Genomic DNA, 5178 nt, shown 5'->3' with positions numbered 1-5178 from the left:
GGCCATTGCTCCTCTAAGTGTTGATCCAACCTGTCAGCTGCCGGTGGCCACCAGGGGCAACTCTGGGCTGGCCTACCCGTACCTAGGACAATCTGAGTGTGTCCTGAGAAAGAGATATGTGCAGCTCCTATCGGGATTTGTCGGCACATTCGGGCGGTGTTGCTGGATTTGTTTTAACTTGTCGAAGTGTCTTGAAGAACCGGGATACCGAGTCTGATCGGAATGTCTCGGGAGGAGGTCTATTCCTTCATTGACCGTGAGAGCTTGTCATGGGCTAAGTTGGGACACCCCTGCAGGGATTGAACTTTCGAAAGCCGTGCCCGCGGTTATGGGCAGATGGGATTTTGTTAATGTCCGGTTGTAGAAAACCTGAAGTTGACTTTAATTAAAATGCATCAACCGCGTGTGTAACTGTGATGGTCTCTTTCCGGCGGAGTCCGGGAAGTGAACACGGTGTTGGAGTTATGTTTGACGTAGGTTGTTCTAGGATCACTTCTTGATCATAGTTCTCCGTTCGTGCTTTGCCTTCTCTTCCCGCTCTCTCTTGCGAACAGTTTAGCCACCCTATATGCTAGTCGCTTGCTGCAGCTCCACCTCATACCTTTACCTTACCCATAAGCTTAAATAGTCTTGATCGCGAGGGTGCGAGATTGCTGAGTCCCCGTGACTCACAGATACTTCCAAAACCAGCTTGCAGGTGCCGTTGAACCATGCAGATGACGCAACCAAGCTCAAGGAGGAGCTCGATGAAGATCTTGCCCTTTGTGTTGTTTTGTTCTAGTTGATCAGTAGTGGAGCCCAGTTGGGGTCGATCGGGGACCTTGTCGCATTTGGGGTTCTTCTTTTATTTTGGTTCCATAGTCGGACCTTGATTGTATCTGGATGATGTAATGCTTTATTTATGTATTGTGTGAAGTGGCGATTGTAAGCCAACTATGTATCTCTTTCCCTTATGTATTACATGGGTTGTGTGAAGATTACCTCACTTGCGACATTGCTTTCAATGCGGCTATGCCTCTAAGTCGTGCTTCGACACGTGGGAGATATAGCCGCATCGAGGGCGTTACAAGTTGGTATCAGAGCCTTCCCCGACCTTAGGAGCCCCCGGTGCTTGATCGTTTTTAGCGGCCGTTGTTGAGTCTAGAAAATGTTTTGAGTCATTTAGCAATTATATATCGGAGAATTTAGGAATTCTTTTTACTTCCCAGTCTCCTCATCGCTCTGGTAAGGCATCCTGACGTAGAGTTTTGACTCTTCTCTTCTCAAATTTCAGTAAAAAAATTTAGGATCACGCGGGTATCTTGGAATCGTTCCGATGGTTTTTGACGAGAACATTGTTCTTGGTGCCTCATGTCTTTAGGGGTTGTGGCAGTGTCCCGGGGAGTTGAGCTCCAAGGTGTTGTCGTCACCATTTTATCGTTGCAGTTCTGGAATACCTGAGTTTAGTACGCCGACATCGAAAATCTCTTTTATGCAGTTCGTTGGTGAGATAACCTCGACGCCACCCAGTACTGGGGCGGGAGTTCAGGAGTATTGCCATAACTCGTATAACGGATGCTTTTCGAAGGTTGAGGTAGATGATTTCCGAAGGTTTCTTGGTTATGTGTTGAAGGATGGATACAGCTGGATGTAGGATTTGCTAGTTTGGGTGAGATATTATGCTTCCCCTGTATCCCCAACACCTGATTGCATAACCAGAAAATTTCGGGAGTTTATAAGTGGGAATTCAAGTAGCTCTTAGGATATCTTTTCGACAGATGTATGATATGAAATTGGGGTTCGACGTCTAGTGGTCCGTCTATTCACGGTCGGTTTTACAGTGGTCTCGTTGTGTCTTAAAGAGTCCTTGGCTATGCCGACTCGGGGACGCTTCGTATGTCATGTGCACTGCCTTGTACATGATGGTGCTGTACGATCGAGCCCGTGTAGGCCCCACCACGAAAACTTCGGATGAAATCTCTATCATATGTTTGTTCCGGCTTATTCTGCAAGCCAATCCTTTGTTTTGTTTTGAGTTGTGGTATTCGAGTTGCTTCGAAGTCAAATGTTGATTTCATACCTTTTCCAAGTGGTGTTCTCATATTCCTATGTGAATACTAATCCGTCTCGATCATTGAGTTTGTCATTTCAATTTCTTCTCACCGGCTTGTTTTCTCTTCAAGTGGATCCGATCATTTCAACATCAGCAAGATCAATTATCATTTCTTCTCAACGGTGTTCATTTCATCCATTCCAAATTGTCTTTGTTTTCCCACCCACCCACCCTTGTTTCTTGAAGGATTCAGATTTCTTGATCAAGTATCCATCTTATTGATGTGAGGCCTCTTCATTCCTTTTCCATCAATGTTCTTATCTGGCGATTCTCACAAAGATTTTAACGGAGCCTCAAGGTCATTTTCCTTAAGTCTTTTCTTCTCCGGTGGATTCTATTCAAGCTTTTGGTGTTGATCATACCCTTTTCCTCATTTCAATGCCTTCTCATGCCGGTGCACCTTATATTCAGTCATTTCTCGCCATTCAATTGTTCCGGAGTGCTCAAGATATCTCGAAGATTCGTGTTTCCACTCTTGATCCGTTCAAGCTATTTTGAGGATGTTACCTCATTCAAGCAATTTAATTCAACAGGTGCAACCTCTCTTTTAAATCATTTCAACGGTGTTTCTTTTGAGTGGGCCCTAATCCACAGGTCTTTTCCCAGGATCTTACCTGACTCTTCTAATTTTTCTCGGAGCTACCCTAAATTATTTTGAAGTTTGACATAAGAATGATTTATCATTAGTCAAATGCCCTTGTCCAAGATCTTTCTAATTCTTTTCATCGTTGGCTCAACTTTTCCATTCTTCATTCCGGTGTGCCTCAATAATTCTTGGTGGTGTTACTCGTCGTCATTCTCGGATTTTGAAGACCGAGGAAGAGTTTCTCTTTAATCTTGCTCCTGTCTCTTCAAGATTCGTGATTCTAGCTTGTTGCCATCCTCTCGTAATTGTCTTAATCGTGAGAATTCTTTTCACCTATCCGGAGCAATTCAAGATTCTACTAAGTTTGATTATCCGGAGGCCATCATTTTGGGATTATTCATTCTCAGCTTTCAGCTATCATTCTCCAATTTTACTTGTGTTTCGCTCAAGTGATCTTTAATCGGCTCGTGATCTCTTTGTTCTCTTTTATGTAAATTCCCCTCAAGTATCTTCATTCATTCTCTAATTCTTCCCGGTGCTTCTTTATTTTTCTTCTTCGTTCATTTTCAATTCTTACGGTGGTTCGTGCAAGATTCCTCTTCCTTCGTGTATCATATCTATTCATTCGTTGTTTCAACCCTTCCGGTGGACCGTCGAAGACCTTCTCAAGTTGGCGCTATATCTGTCTTAATGCTCTCTACGAGATTAAGTACTATGTCAAATCCGCTGCTTGTCATCAATTAAATTGGTGAAGGATTAGCATAATGTAATTCTTATTCTTGTTTCATCCATATGTTAATCTTTTCTTCCGGAGTTTGTTCATGATGATTAAATTCTTGGTTTCAAGTGCTCATCAAGATTCTTTTCAGTGGAGCTCAAGCGTTCTTTATCTGGCATTTTAAAGTGCAATTCTTTCTTCATATCATTGAAGGTGGTATTACGTCATTCTTGATAATTTGAGTTCATGTTCCATGATTCACATGTTGTTAGGAATGAGGTATTTTAAATCCATCAATCTCTTCTTTGGAGTTATCTTGGGTTAGATTTCACCTAAAGCCTTCCCTAAGGTTTGTTGCTATTTATGGTGCTCACAAATGACCCAAGTTCTTCATCTATCCTCCCGGTGAAATAAGTTTCTCGTCTTGTTCACATCAACCCAATCTATTGTTTCCATTAGTGGCAGAATTTCACCTCATAATCTCGAGATGTTTTCCATAAGCCTCAACAAGCCTGTTCTTTTTGTTGTTGATTTCCCAACAACTCCGTTCAATCCTTATTTTTTTAAGGATGCTCTCTCAAATTCGTTTGAGGTAGAACATGTTGTTTTTCTTCTCCATTCTTTTCTTTGCATTCTTTCATTTCTTCCTGAGGCTTTGTAATGCTGCTATATTCACCCATCATCTCGTTTTCTCAAATATCATGTTCTTTTCATGCCTATCCATTTAACCGGAGTGTCGTGTCCTCTGCTCAAGTTCTTTTCATCGTATCAAGTCTTGCATAACTTCTTAACCGGAGTGCTTTCAATATATATCTTGCCCTTCAACCTCGAGGTTTTTCGCAATGTTCTTTGTCCCTCCTTGCTAACGGAGTGTTTTCGACTTTGTTCACCTTCATTGTATTCTTTTCTTGAATTTTTTCAACCTCTCAAGGTTATTTTGTTTCACTCTTTTGTCAAAGGAGCAACTTAGTTTTACCTCTTCTCTTTCTCTTCCGTTGTCCCTCCGGTGCCATTCTAGATCTCGGGACGAGATCCTCTCGTAGTGGTGGAGTGTTGTAACGCCCCATGACCGTTGTACCAGGTGTCCTCCAGTTATTCGTTGTTGTTGCCTTGTCATTGCTTGCGTGTCATGCATTGCATATCAGGTCATCATGTGCATTTCATTTGCATACATGTTCGTCTCATGCATCCGAGCATTTTCCCTGTTGTCCGTTTTGCAATCCGGCGTTCCGTTCTCCTCCGGTGGTCATTTCTACCTTCTTCTCGTGTGTGGGGATTAAACATTTCCGGATTGGACCGAGACTTGCCAAGCGGCCTTGGTTCACTACCGGTAGACTGCCTGTCAAGTTTCGTACCATTTGGACTTCGTTTGATACTCCAAACGGTTAACCGAGGGACCGAAAAGGCCTCGTGTGTGTTGCAGCCCAACACCCCTCCAAAGTGGCCCAAAACCCACCTAAACCTCCTCCATCATCTCGGTCGTTCGATCACGATCGTGTGGCCGAAAACCGCACCTCATTTGGACTCTTCTAGCTCCCTCTACCTATAAATATGTGTCTCCCTCCGAAAATCCCGCAGTCCAAACCCTAGATCCAACTCCCGCACGCCACCGGACATGTCCGTCCCGCCGCTGGACGTGTCCGCCGCCGCCGCCACGTCGCTCCGGCCAATACCAGGCCGCCACGTCATCGCCGCCGCCCCCGCGCCCAACGGGAGCCCGCCACCTGTCCAGCGCACCGCCTCCCACCGCGCCGGCCCGCGGAGCCCATCGCGGGCCCGCGC

Source organism: Triticum dicoccoides, chromosome 4A (assembly GCF_002162155.2).
Source record: "Triticum dicoccoides isolate Atlit2015 ecotype Zavitan chromosome 4A, WEW_v2.0, whole genome shotgun sequence".
Taxonomy (NCBI): Eukaryota; Viridiplantae; Streptophyta; class Magnoliopsida; order Poales; family Poaceae; genus Triticum; species Triticum dicoccoides.
This window is presented reverse-complemented; position numbering follows the sequence as displayed.